Genomic DNA, 15,119 nt, shown 5'->3' with positions numbered 1-15,119 from the left:
CCCCGTATGTCTGTTTTCATGAGATGGATACCTGGAGCATGGGGTGGTTCCTAATAGTATTTTAAAAAATTGGAATATCCACTGCATGCACCAGACAGAATACAGGGTTATGAACTTCTTTGGAAATAAAGCAGCCTTGTCACATAGCTATTTTCTTCTACTTGTTTGCATTTTCTGTGCTTTGTGGCACGTAGATCATGGATTTATTGGCAAATAAACTTAGTGGAATGGGGGGACTACTTGTTATGCAAAATTAAACTATATTTCAGTTGTGAAAACTGTTAAGTGTCACTAGCTTGATTTAAATTTTATGCATGAACTTTAAAAATCAGTATGCTAGTCTGCAACAGTACCAATTAAATGGACTTCAGGATTCTTTATATACATATATTAGAAAAACCCCATTATATATATGTGTCTTTTCAGTCTCCTGATTTCATGCTGAGGTACTGAAATTGAAAGATGGTGCTATGGATAGTTGCCTGGTTTTCATTAATCTTGTCATAACCTTGCACTGAGGACATATTATGAAGCAGATAGAATAGTAATAATAATGCAAATGCATACTCATGAAATAAGTCCCAATGACTGAAGATGGGATTTTACTGCTTGATTAAAATTATTCATGTGTTCAAGTGTTTGTAGAGCCTGGAGATTTGTAGCTACTGTGTGTATGACACATGCTGAGCTGTAAAAGCCGAAAGGCTCCTGGATATATCATTGTAAATAAAAGAGCAGTGTTTCCACATTAGCTTGGTCTTATATTGTTGCTTACTTTACTTAGTCTAAGATACTGCAGGGAATGATTATATGATGCTTCCTACCTCTGTGTCATTAAATGTTTAGTGCAGATCAGTCTGGAGTACTTACTGTAAGCAGTGTTTGATGGAATTAAATGGAAATATCACCGACAGTATGCTTTCATGAATGTTTCTTCTTCACTCTTCATGTGAAAATCTTACTGGATAGAAGCCAGTTTTTGGTATCGTGCAACTGCATAATTTTTAATCCAGAAAGATTTTAATTACTTTTGATCTGCTTAAATTTCAAGGACAAATGCAGTTGGATGATGTAAGCAAGGATTAATTTATATACATGTTGATAAATGCATTTTAAATGGACTTATGCCCTTTCTAGAGGAAAGATATTAAAAAACCAATACCATTTGTGGTTAGAAGAAAATCCCTGCATTCATACTCTGGACAAGAAAAGAAAGCTTTGCCAAGCAGCCTTATAGGGTGAATCCAGAGTTTGGAAGGGGGAGTTTAGAACTGGCATCATTCTGCTTCAAAGACTTCCGAAATCCTTGAATGCTGCTGAAAATGTCGGCTTCTGGGAGGGTCATGCTGAGTTTGCCTTTGAAGATGTGCTATTTTGGCTTTTGTTAGCTACTTTGGGTCCTTCTTGCTACCCCTTCCTAGTCTGTGGTGTTGCTGCTATTGCACAGTATTTCATTAGAAGAAAGCTGTAGGGGCTTTTAACCAGACAATGGAATTATATTTATCCTATTCTTCTATTATTATTTTCTTAATCTTTTCAATATCTGGTCATAGTTGACTTTAATGGGAACATAGTATGACATTAGGCTATTTGCAGCATAAGATGCTGATGGCCAGCTTCCTGTAGCATTACTTTGTGGTCCATACATTCCCACTGTTGAATTTTTTTCCAAGAATAATCTGGAAAAGCAATGGGAGCATTTGAGTAGAAGGTGTTATTTCTCTGAAGGAAATTCAGAAAAAGACACCCATGTTTTTGTGACTCGATGTACTCTCTGATAAACAGGAAGAGTAACCTTGTAGCATCTAAGTACTACGAGTGTGTTCTGGACTTCCTGTAGCTTTGCACAAGTCGCTCTAAAGGGGACTGCTGACTGTCTCCAGTTCTCATTAACCGGGAAAAGGGCTGTAGGTGCTAAATGCTTCTAAACCCTATGCTTTTGTTCTCGCTGTGCTTCAGGTCTACATCTGAAAAATGGAAGTAAAAATGCTGGTTTACCTGACAGAAATTTTATGGGGCTGAAATCACCAGAGGCTTCTAGGATTTTGAGACTACACTCTCTTGGTGCAGCAACAGACATGTCTGTGTTTCAATGATGTAGAAAATATTGGTGTTTACTGCTCCCAGAGGTGACAAATTGGGGAATTCTGTTTTAAGTTGATCTGCCTGACTTTTTTTGTATCTTTTAAAACAAGTTCTGCACCCAAACCACATGTGAGAGGGGTGGATTTACATACATGGTATGACTTGAACATATACGTTGAAGTTGGCTACATCTATTCTTTTACTTGATATAATTACTCATTTTTTGCTCTTTTGACCTATCCTATTAAACCCTGGAGAAATATGCTGACCTGATGATGCTCACAGCCTGTTCAGGAGTTGTGGAGCTGCTAAAGGGCACTGAGTGGCTGGTAGTTATATGTTGCGTTAATGTATTGCCTGTTAATGAATCTTTGATTAGGCTTGATTTAAAATCCATAATGCTGCTCATACTAAGTGCAACACTGAGCATTACTGACACAGCAAAAGGATGATGAGGATCCTCTGAGGGATTTAACACTTGGCTTCGCTAACATCCCTGTTTATGTTGAAAGTGTCTGTGAAGAGGTGGGGGAAACATCTTGCAGTGGAGATACAAGTATGTTTTGGCCAAACGCAAGTTAGAGCAGAGCCTTGCTATTTGAGCTTTTTTCCTGTTTATTGGAAAAGCGTCTCCATCTGAACTCATATCAGGAGTTGAAAATGTACTTAGCAAATGTGCACGACTTGCTTGTTCAGCTAACTCATACACGTCTTTCACTGGCTCCTGAAAGTACAATTCAGATATAACAAATTCACTTGGGGTCCCTCTGGCAGCATTGCAGGGAGGGGAAATACAGCACATACCATTAAAATTACCACTGGAATCCCAGCTATCCCAAATGTGGTTTTTGTTAGAGAGAGTTTTTGTGTTGCTGGAGCTACGAGCTTGCCAATGTTTGTTAAGGGGAGGTGACTGCACATGAAAACTAGAGCTGAACAGTGCTGCTTTCAGCCATGCTTGTTGTAAGTAGGGCCTGATTAGGATCCTTCTTATATGCTTTCCTAGGTCCTCTAGTCCTGATCTGCAAGACTTTTACCTTTTGGTGTTACTTTTAGTCCTGGATTTATCCTGAAGGTCACCCTGGGTTGGTGTTGGGTAGAGTCAAAGGAAAAGGCTGTATCAGCTGTCATGCTCTTTCATTTGTGAGCCTTCTCGGCATTTGAACCCCTCTCAGAAGGGTAAGAGCTATTTTTTTTAGAGTTGCTCTTCTTACTTCCTCACTAAGATTATTTTTTAAAAAAATAATTCTCAATCTTTCAAGTTAAGTAGACTTTTTTTTAGAAAAATCCTCAATCTTTCAAGTTTTAGAAAAACGGCCTGTCAGTGGCAGGAATCTCATTCTGAGCATGCCTGCTTGGCCTGGGGAAATGCCTATCTGTAGAAACATTTGCCACTTTATCAGCACCCCTGAGTAGCATTTTCTAGTGTCCATAAAAGAGTACACAGGGTGAAGCAGCTCACTGGCTGGTGTTCCAGATGGTTTTTGGAGTGTGATATACATGCATGATGGATTTGTCCAGCATTAGCAGGACAAATCTTTCCGTGTCTCTTTATAATCTACTTGTTTCCATAGGAAATGGCTCCTGTGTGTGGACTGCTTGTTGTCTGCCTTGTGCTTTAATCCATGGATGAGTAAGGAAAGGCTCCTTCCTCTGCTGTGTCTGTGGAAAGATTTTGTTTTCTGAGTGAGTCAAAGGGTTTTACTTCATTCACGTTCTTGAAGCAGAGATGGGTTTCTAGCCTAAGGGAAGAGGAAGGGTTAGGCAGAGAAATCTTGTTTTGGAAGGAGCACCCAGTGCCTTCCTCTGCCTGCTTTCCTCTCCCTGCTTCTAAGAGGACTAAAAATACCAGTGTATTTGTAGTCTCAGTCTGTAACTGTCTGCAAGCAGGAGGTTAGAGTAACTTCCAAATACCAATTTTTATTGTTCTTAGATAACAAATTAGCACCTGTGTGGAAGAAAAGATTTTTCTTATGCTTAAAATTTGAGATGTTACTTAAGCCCTTCTTTGCCCTTTGTTTTTAAGGTTTGGTAGTCAGTTTGGCTTACTTGAATTGCTCAGGCACCAAATAGATGTTAAAAATGTCATTAACCTGTTCGATGCTCTGAGGCAGATTTCTGAGTACATGTATGTGCATCTATCTGATGTGTATGTAATTGGGAAGCCTACCTGCTTTCACACTTGGAGGTTGTTGATACTGATGCTATTTTAACTTGGAAATGAGCTTTTGCAGCTGGTAGGTCTCTTCAGCAGAGGAAGGCAGTTATGGATATTGCCTACCTCTTGGAAATAGATGAAGCTTGTCTCTCAGTCAGCAATTTAATTTCCCATGCACCTCCCAGGTTGGTTTAATGGGTTGTCAGAGGTTCTGCACGCCAGATTGTCAGAAAGGTCATAGGACAACCTTTGTAAATGAAATTTAGATGTACCAAGATGCTTCATATCCAGTTGATGTGTTAAGTTCATTTTAGAAAGAAAATTGTTTGAAAATACACACTTCATTTGATGGGCAGAAATAGTTATTTGCCTGTCATCTGGCATCTAACACCAGCTCATCACCATCACTTGTGGGAAAAGAAAATGAGCATGCTTTATTCTCCAACACGTGCAGTGTAAGTGTAAAATTATATTTTAGTTTCTTTCCACATTTAAGGGTGGATCTCCAAAATGCTGCTGTATGGATGGCCTGTCATTAAGTGTGGTCCCTCTTTCGGTGCAGTAGCAGATAGCTGCCCAGCATATGAAATTACTGGAAACAAAGCCTGCTTTGTGCAATGAAATACTGCATCAAAAGCATATATGGGGTAGAAGTCTGTCAGGCTCTCTAAAACTGTGCTTGTGAAATCTATCATTTGGGAGAAACATGCTAAGGGTTTCCAGGGAGAAAGTTGATGAGAGGGGAGCTCTTGCAGCTGTAGAACAAGATGTTGAAAAGTAAACTGCAGATGTTCACGTGATGCACTAAGTGCTATGCCTGCTAGTGCATCTGTATGACAAGCACCTAGGTAGTGAGAGTCTAGTTACTAAGAATATAACTTAAATGAGAAGTTTCAACTGCTACTTCTTTTTGTTTCTTTACTTTGCAACTTGCACTGAGGGTGAAGTGCTCTAATCGGTTTTTGCAGAGCTTTAAAAAGGTTTATCATCTCATTTGAGCTAATAGGAGGGAGGAGACATTGGGAATGTTAGCCAGTCAGCTTTCAGTATCTCCTTTCTGTTTGCAAAATCAGTAACAAAGTGTTCTCAAAAATGATCATGGAAGATTGTGAGTAAATAGAGGGGGAAACATGCTTTTGAAATGTTGTCTGAGTGCTTTGTCAGTTGTATTGATTCTGTTACAGTTTATCTGGTCTATGTATATATTCATTGCAGTGATGAGAAAAACAACCCCGTGTGGTTTTTTTCAAACACCCCCTGAAACAGTGAGTGTGACTCACAGGGTTTGTACCTAAGGCTGCATACTCGCTCTTAGTAATAACTAGTGTTTCAGCTGGGAAAGCATCATCTTTCAAGGAACCGAAATACAGAAACCAGGAATTGAGGACTGCTAGAAAAATTGCGTGGCACATGCTGCGCTGCCTTGATTTGCTCATGACAGCGAGTTGCAGGAATTGTCATCTTTTGCTTTCTCTGTTATCCATGTGTGCTAGGTAAAGGTCTGAATGAAGCAAGAGTTTTGCAGTTACATGGTAACACTTGTAGGGAGGCACATCACACCCAGAGGATTTGATAAGTAAATTGAAGGTGATGTGGTTGTCTCCTAACACAATCGTAGGGCTTCCCCTGTGCTGAGGACCGTGGATGAACTGCACTGCTGTGCTGTTCCTGAGCCTCTAAGCTTTTGATGTGAGCGTTCTTACAGAAAACACCATGTAGAGGATTTACAGCTTTGAACCACTTCACATGTGGGTTGAAATGTCTCACTGACAGTAACACAGAAAGCTGAATGTAGAGCAGGGAATTAAATTGATTCTCAAGTTATTGCCTTGACCACAGGCCCATCCTTTCCATGAAACACAGATGCACTTTTCACGTCACGTAAGTAGCAAGTGCACCAAGCCCAGCGCTCCTGGTGCAACTGCCTTGGCGCTTCTGATCTGCCCACTTTCACATGAAGAATAAAAATAGCTGCTGCACCTGTATTTTGTATGTAAATTTCCCCAAGGGCACTTACCAGGGAAATTTTGCACTGTCCCAAGGGTGATGGCTTTTGCAAATACTCTGACAATGCGTGGCAGGGCCGACACGCTGAGCTGACCTGCTGAGTGCGGCTGCTTGTCTGCAGCAGGGAGCTGTGCTCTTGCTCACGGGAGGTGTTGCCATAGCTCCTGCGTAGGAGCCGCGGTCACCGAGACCATGAAAGCTGAATAGGTTTGGATTGAGGAGGCTGGCTGGCGAGAAGGCACTGGGTCACTGCAGGAGCACACATGGTGGAGGTGTACAATGTGGGATCATTTGCTTTTGTAGTGTAGTTGGGGCTAGTGGAGAGTAAATGTGTTGTGTGTAGTGCAGGATTGGACATGGGTTTAACATCACACTTTCTCAAAGACCTCAGCATCTTGATGTGTCCAAAGGGGATGGCTGGAAGCCTTTGGCTGGGGGAACTGATACCAGCAGAGTATAAGCATCTGCTTATTCTCTCATGCAGAAGATGGCAGAGCCTCCAGGCTTGTGTTCCTGACAGTCAGGAGCCCGAGAATAAATGTCATTTAAAACACCATGTGATGGATGACATGGGTATGAAATTCTGGGGTGTTTTAGTTTTCGTTATTGTTCTTCACTGGGAAAAAATGAGGATGGTCAGACTCAAGCCTCAAAATAGAAATCAAGCATCTTTTTGGGAAAATTATAAACTGGAAGTTCATGCCAGTCTGTTCTTCAGCTGAAGCTCCCTATCCAGTGTAACTGTATGAAGTGGGGCTGTGCTCATGGATAAGCATGTGCTTAACCATTTGCAAGACCTGTGCCTCAGGTGCCAGTTACAAATTACTGAACTGTAACTAATCCTGTATGTGCTTCTTCTGTGTTGGTGGGAGATTAATGGGCACAGAAGTTGTTAGTTTGACTGCTCTTTTTCTGTTGTGTGTGTGGTTTTGTTTGTTTGTTTGTTTTTTTGTGTTTTGGGGTTTTTTTTTGTAACTTTGTGTGGAGAACAGTCCTCTTTTTCCTATTAGACAAGAGTGTACATAATTATCACATGAATGAATTTTGGGGTAGATCTCTAAGCACAGACTTGGTAGCGATGGTTTCTTTGTTCCAAGAGCTTATCTCACAAACATGGGAACCAAATATTTTTGATGAATCACTGCATATACATTTATGTTTTTCTTTTAAGTATTTGCTTTCCACAACTAGTATCTTAATTTGCAGCTTTCACAAAGAAAGTGAAAACAAACCTTCAGGCTCATTTGGAAATGACTTTTTAATTTTGTTCTTGCACTTGTAGGAATTTTTTTATTTAAATATAATTCAGTATTTAATATTTTTCTTGCAATATAGTCAGCATGCTTGCAGTCTTACTTCAGTTACTTGTGAAACTCATTTTAAGCAGCAAACCATATATCGTCCAGTACTTTAGTTGGAAATATTCAAACTATTCTCACTGTGAAAATCATTGACTTGATACATATTACTTGAATTATACAATTCAGGCTTTCACTAAGAAATGACATTGACTGGATTGGAGTTAATAAAATAGTAAGTCCATATGCATTTGTTACCTCTTTGAATACTTCCTTAGAGTAAATTGGAGTACCTTAGGAATCTAAAGCTATTTGCATTGGACTGAAATATTACCAATGCTGATTAAGGTTTTAGATAGCACTAAAAAGGAAGAAAATAAGCTTTTACTGTAGTATGTTGCTTTTTCTGAAAAAAAGGAATGTATTACTGCATTTTTTTTCCCATTTCTGAAAGCATAGTGGTAGATTCCAAGGTATTTTAATCTTCCAATGAATAAACAGTTGTGCATTCTAGAAATCCTTAACAATAATGACAAAAAGCTCCTGAATTAGAGCGATTCTTCAAGCCAGCTGCTTCCTGATAATCATGTTATTCCAACAGTCTGTGTAAATCCTGCTCTCTAATTAGAATTACGAGACTTGTTGAGAGCTCACATGGCTCTTGCTCTTGGTATCCTTAAATCCTGGGCCAGGTCCCAGCCTGGATTTGCATCTCTCTGCAATAATTCCATTGATTTAGAGTCTGTGCTGGATGCTGAGATGAAAATGAGAATCACTTTGCTTAAAGGTGTGGAAATTTCAGCAGAGCAGAGAAAATATTGTAATTGCTTCAGCTAATCATGTAAAGAGGAAAACTCATCCGATTTGGAAGTAGCTGGAATTTACTTTTCTTAAACTTAGTAAATAATAAAAATCAAATGGAAAGTAGGCATCCTTACCCACTGATACAAGCCACAGCTGACAAAATGGGCTATGGCAGGCAGTCTTGCCACAGAGACCTGGAGTTGCTGCTATTAAAGTAAGTAGGGTGTGTTTATAAAAGGAAAGAGGAGCTGATTTGAAAATATACCATGTGGGAAGTGTCCACATTTTTCCTGCAGAAAGCAGATCCTGTCCATCCTCGTTTGAATTGTGAAATGGTGTCTCGGGGCAGGGGGGAACAGTACTAGGGGTGTGACATGCTAGGCTTTAGGAGATGCTGATTCCAGCTGATTTGCCAGCCTGCTGTGGGGATTTGCCCTGCCTGCTAGCCCCATTCTAGCGTCGTCTAGATGAGATAGATGTCTGCCATTGAACTCCCTCTCAGAACCTGTTATGCTGCTGTTTCCTCCTCACTGAGTGAGCAATTTACAAGCTGTTTCTCTCTGAGAAACCCTGCCAGAGGTGACATCTAGCACAGGCTATTGCAGGCTTCGTATAAAAGCTGTCTCTGAAAGACAAAGGTTTGGTGTCCAGCATGCTAGCTTTCAGATGTGGTTCTGGGTTCTCATAATCACTTCTACTGAAGAATTCTGGCTTAGTCCAAATGCCAGTAACTGTTTTGAATGTGGCAGCCCTTGCATGAATCTAAAGAACAACCTAAAGGTAGGAACAAACAGAAATAAATTCTAAAGCTCTAATCTGTCTTTGTCCTTTTTTTCCTTTCTGCAATGTTTTGAAGGATGCACGCCAGAAGTTCCGCTCTGTGCTGGTTGAAGCAACGGTAAAACTGGATGAACTGGTGAAGAAGATTGGAAAAGCTGTAGAAGACTCTAAACCTTACTGGGAAGCTCGGAGGGTGGCCAAGCAGGTGAGAACTTTCTGCCTTATAAACTTGTGCTGGTAGTTGGAAAGCACATACTGATTGCATTGCTTTCCTGCTATTAATAGCATCTTAAGCACATGCACTTGGCTGACACTGGCCTATGTCTTGAGTTGCATGTCAGCCATGTGAATCAATGACAAAAATGTGTTTCTTTGGAGCGACAGCTGCATGTGTTCTTCAGTTCTAGGAACAGCTACAGCAGATAAACTATCAGTAGCAAAAGACTAGTTCTGTTCTCCCCCTCATTATCAATGGCCTTTCAGAGCCCCATTCTTTACTATCAGTAGTTGTAATTGTTCGAAATATAGTGTAGGCTTCATGTATCTGCTTTTTCCTCTTAAAGCAAAATGCTCAGCAGCTAAGCAGCTGTAAGTGGCAGCTGCTGGGCAAGAGGCTGGAGTGGGGCAGACCTGGGGAAGCCTGCAGGATTTGGTGTTGATTAGGTTGTGCTGAAACAGGAATGTGCTAAAAGTGGCTCTAAAGTGTGTTGATTTGGGGAGAAACTGAGCTCTGCTTTCTGTACTGTCATCAGGACCTTACCTCCCTTGCCCCAACTACTACTTGATTACTGATAGGCACCTAAAATTTTTTTTTTTTGGCTTGGAATGGGCCTGTGTGACTGAGGTGGGGAAGGATGAGGAGTGTAAGTAAGGGCGTGATCTACTGGCTGCAGGGGAAATGAGAAAGCTTAGATGTCAGGCAGCTTCTCACCTTAGGGAAAATGGAGCTGACAGTTGAGTGTGTGGTGGCTTAGGCAGTCTTTCTGCTTGGTGTCTGTGATGGGTTCTGCTGGTGTCTGAGGCTTTTCATTTTTTCCCCGGTGGGGAGCCTGTTCCTGGGTGCTATTTCTATTTTCTCTCAAGGCAGGGAGAGGCAGAAGCAGGGGAAGGGTTGCCTAGAGCTGCTGCTTCTGTGCTTGGCTGGAAGGATGTATGGTGTGACATCTGTGGCTGAGTAACCAGGATGCGACTGTGTTCAAGGGGAGAGTGAAAGAGAGATGGAATAGTATGTGTGAAATATAGAAAAATTACAGGAGAAGGATTTTGTTTGTAAAAATGGGTAGAGGATGAGGTTGAGGGGTGAGAAAAGTAGTGTAGGTGCGTGCAGAAAGGCAGAAAGTAAACTCACAGGGTAAGAGAAGGGAAGAGAATACATTGTCAGAGCAGGGCGTAGGAAAAGGAGGCATCAATTGCTTTGAAAGCTGATGAAGCAGGAACTGGGTTGATGGGATGTGACATGCGAGGTAATATGTGACCACACTGATCCTTTAAATTGCATGGCATTGTTTTGAAGCCATTGTCTTAGGCAGTGGGGATGATGTGTGTGGGTTATTAGGCATAATCCTTCAGACTAGTAGTGGCGTGACAAATATGTAAACTCTACTTCAAAGCACAGTAAGCACGCTATCAACTATGCATCTGTAACTGCTCTGAAAGCAATCCCTGCTCATGGGCCATATGCTGTGTGCTAGAGATGAACCAGTAGTGAGCTAGAGAAAGGCTGGAAGTTAGTAAAATAAGACCAAAGAATTGTTTGTGTTGTGTTAATTAGTAAATATTTTTAAAATTTTTTTAAATTGAACTATCTCCCAAATTCAGCCTCAAGTGTGATCTTACACTTCTATAAATAGCTATATAAAGCACAGAATGCATAGGGCTTCTAGAGTTATACCTGAAAAAGTCAATGGTAGAAATGCATACTCTGCAGTACAAAAAAATCAGATGACTGAGGACTGTAATATCAGGCACTGAGAGCAGTGACCTTTGTCCTCTGTCCTGAAGTTGGCAGCTGTCATTTCCCACTCAAACGAGGGAGATGAGTGACTTTGATTTCTAAACCCCCAACGAAGTGGACAACAGCAAGACAAGTCTCAAAGTCCAAACACTTATTAATTTTCCACAATGTACAAACTGGATACATGATAATTAACTAAGTGTATAATGAATTATGCCTTGTGTTACCTAATGATAATAAGGAAAAAAGGAAAAAAGAAAAGAAGAGAGGTAGAAATAGAGATCACTGCCCCAGAGTTGGTCTCGCCAACGAGGGTTCAAGGTGCATCTGTTGTCTTCTCTTCATTTCACTCCTTTTTTGTTTGTTTTCCACTCCTCAGCCCCCTAAGTTTATACACACTTTCCTTGGGTCCCTTCCTTATGTTGATCCACCTGACTACGTATCTCATGTCTGGGGAGGGGCAAGGTATTTCATGGGATGATGTAATTAGCATGATCTTGTTAATCTTCATTAGCATAAGCAGGGGTGTCAACTTTAATATGCATTTCATGGTTAATGAAGCAAAGTTCATTCATGGGACAGATGGGCCTTGAAATTTTAGAGGATGCACCAGAGCAGAACTGTCCTGCCTCCACAGGCTCCCCCCTCCAGCTGCACCCTGTGCTACCCAGGCAGCCTGATCAGCTCCAGACTCCACCCTATCTGCCCTGTGACTGCAGTTTTGTTTGAGACATTCCTTGTCTTGGAGGGCCTCAACTCCCCCTCATCATCCTCTCTCAGGCTTTCTCAGTCCTTGTTTCTCACAGGCCTGTTCATTTCAGGCCCTATTTTGGGGAGTTGCAAGTAGTCTCTCACAGCAGCTTATGTCTTGAAAATGGATTTTTTTTTTTTTTTTTATTCCTGCATCTTTGCTGCCAATGAAATCCATTCAGTCATGGTGCTTCAAAGGTGCTTTTTGCAAGAGCATAAAAAACCCCAAATCACTTAAGGTCCTATTCTGGTATTTGGTTTGTTAGAACCATATTTTTCTCTCAATCTATTCTGTCATTAGCTAGAGTTTAAATGCTTCTTATCCCAGATCTGCTAATTTGCTACACACTCAATTTTCTTTTAATTACTTGATAGCCTTTTTTGGAGGGAGGGTATGGTTGTGTTTGATTTTTGTTTGTTTGTTTAAGCAGGGATCCCTTTCTAACTGTCCATTTCACTTTTTTCCATTTTGTGTTATGAGCCGGTCATGGAACAGAGCTCCCTCTTTGTATCTGCTCAGCAAACAAAGCTGGAAGATGGTCTCCTGTTTCCCTTTGGCTCTGTTTTATAAAATCTTGAAACAGAATATGTGAGGGCCAAGAAAGACATTGAAGGAAGCAAATCTATTTGGAAACCAGAAGATTGGAAGTGTTGATACCAATCATTAGTAAAGCATGTGCCTGAAGAGTTTTTCTAGTATTAATTTAGTCTAGAAAATTTCCATTTAACTGGGACCAAATTTGCTGTATTAAATCAGGGAGAAGGGGTAAGTGGGTAGAGAAATGAAACTGGAGGAATGTACCAGAATATGAATATGTTTAGGTGCTAGTCTGCATCATTCTTTTTACTTTGATTTGTAAACTTGTAGAGAAATCATGGGAACAGCTTGATAATAACATCTAGCCTTTGAAGACTGTCTTCTTCCTTCTGTCCTTACAGTTATTTTAGAGCCATTAAGCTGCCTCTGAAAACACAGACACAAAGTTCTCTGTGATTGGAAAAGCTTTAATTAAACAATAAGGGGAAAACACAGGACAGAACTTAGAAGGGGAAGTGTAAATTCTTGTTTGTTGTTCTCAGTAAAGGGAAGTAAAAATTTGACCCATAAATTGAAGTCTTTCATGAGCAGAGACCTGCATAATTAATGACATCTGTTTTGCCAGAAATGCAGGAGTTGCCCAGAGTTACTTGCATTTAAGATGCCAGCTGTAGGGTGATTTGCATGATGCAAGCTGTATTTAGTCATATCAAGGAGCTTACTTTCACTTGGCACCAGCATGAACATCTTCTGGAAATACTTGTTTCATTTATTAAGATAAATGCCATTAAAAAGGTATGAGGGCACTGATGTGGGGTCAGCAAAAATCAGGTCTACAACTCAAGTTACTTCCCTGGAGAAGCATTAAGACCTTGAGCCCTTTTGTTTACTTACCCTTATCCTCATCTTGTGCAATCCTGTGTTGCCAGAAGATGGTGAATTCAAAACAAATTAACTCTCCCATGCAAAAGTCCTGTAGCATCTTGTTGTAGAGAGGTTGGTGCTGGTCTCTTCTCACAGGTAATTCGTGACAGAACAAGAGGGAGTGGCATTAAACTGCAACAGGGGAGGTTCAGACTGGACATTAGGAAAAAATTTTTCAGAGAAAGAGTGGTCAGACAGTAGAATAGGCTGCCCAGGGAGGGGGTGGAGTCACCATCCCTGGAGGTGTTTAAGGGTCGTTTGGATGAGATGTTGGGGGCTATGGTGTAGGGGAGAACTTTGCAGAGTAGGGCTGAGGGTTGGACTCGATGATCCCAAGGGTCTTTTCCAACCTGAATGATTCTGTGATTCTGTTTATCTAACATATGATGAGAGCTTCAGCTTGGTCTATCTCGGGGTGAAACTTTGCTTTGATAGAACAATGGTCCCTCAACATTAGGATTTGAGTGCTTTGTCGCCTGAGGTGGGGGTACAGGGAATCAGGATGCTGTCTGTTGGCACCAAAGCAGTGATATTCAGCTTTTGCTGAGACTGAATTGAGAGCTGGCTAATATTCTTGCCCCTGTAGATAACTTCTGCCAAGGCAGAATCACCTTGTTGTGATTCCTCATTTGATAGACTAGTGGGCCTTTTGTGTTGATTGCAGACATGCCTTACTGGTTTGGAGCATTTTGATACAAATCTGTTTAATCAAATCTTAAGGTATTTCTGCTGCAAGGGCTTTTTTTGTTTGGCATATTGTCTTTTCATGTTCTTTAAGTTATGCCATAATGCACATGTTCAGTGGAAGAACCTTGGCATATAGTGGAGGATTGTACACAAGCAATGACCATGTTGCAGCAATATGAAATTCCTATAATCCAGAAGGTGATTCAGGTTCTAAGTGTTGGGAAGATCAATCTGATGTCTGTTTGTTTTTGTGGTGGTGGGTTGGTTTTTTTGCTAGTAATCTACTTCCCTGGTTGACTAGTTAAAGAATTAGACTTTCTTGCCCAAAGCTAATGGGGAAGAAGGGCGAAGTTGCCAGGAAACATTAATAATGTAAACAACAGTTTAGGTCTTGAACTTCTGAGGTAAGGAGTGTCTTAAGCCACTGTTGACTTAGCATTTTGCAGGACTGGGGCTGAAAAGCACCTACGCAATAGTGTCTGCAGTAGTATCAGAGCAGGTGGTAGAGTCTGAAAAGTGTGTTACCTCCCTAACGACAACATGCTCTGGGACAGGATGCTGTGCAAAACCAAGTGTGGTCTGTTGCGTAAATCACTGGTCTGGTAGGAGCTGATTTTGTTCTGCTGCATGGTGTAGATAAATTACTTCATCTCTCTCTTAGTTGCCATGTAAATTAGAGCTGTCAAGCTGCTGTGAAGCTGAGCTTACTAAGAGAAGTAAAAGCACTTTGGGGTCATTGGGTGAGAGGTGCCATTAAAACACTGTTATCGTAAGTCATCACTTGTGAACCCAGGGACAAACTGAACCAGAGGACTTGCCTTTCTGCTTTCCTTCTACCAGAAAAAAAAAAAAATCTGATAAAATTGTGTTTCCGCCCATCCCCACAAATATAAAATAATCCATGCATTTATAATGACCTAAGCTGAATAAAAACCCTGGGAGTGTTGCTTTTAATTAAGCTTTAGCTCCTATCATTGACCGTTTTTTTTTTTTTTTTTTCAGAGTGAGGAGTTATGTATTAGACCCCAGTACTGGCTCAGATTGAAAGTAGGTGCAGATTCTTCGCTCAGCTTTAGTACTGAGCTTATTTGGGAGGGACATAATTTTGCTTTGTGATATTCCTTTCTCCTCCCT

At 40.9% G+C, this 15,119-nt stretch overlaps 1 protein-coding gene across 1 annotated transcript in view; it reads left to right on the top strand.

Moving 5' to 3' along the window:
* The window catches only part of SH3BP5 (SH3 domain binding protein 5), a 52,692-nt gene that overhangs the window by 374 nt on the left and 37,199 nt on the right, over positions 1–15,119 (top strand). Inside the window, exon 2 of the mRNA XM_026841544.1 lies at positions 9,209–9,337. The gene's annotated coding sequence lies outside the window, so the exon portion shown is untranslated. The remainder of the gene's footprint in view (positions 1–9,208; positions 9,338–15,119) is intronic.

The sequence above is a fragment of the Athene cunicularia genome (assembly GCF_003259725.1).
Source record: "Athene cunicularia isolate RWA chromosome 2 unlocalized genomic scaffold, athCun1 chr2_part1, whole genome shotgun sequence".
In the NCBI taxonomy this organism is placed as follows: domain Eukaryota; kingdom Metazoa; phylum Chordata; class Aves; order Strigiformes; family Strigidae; genus Athene; species Athene cunicularia.
This window is presented reverse-complemented; position numbering and strand designations above follow the sequence as displayed.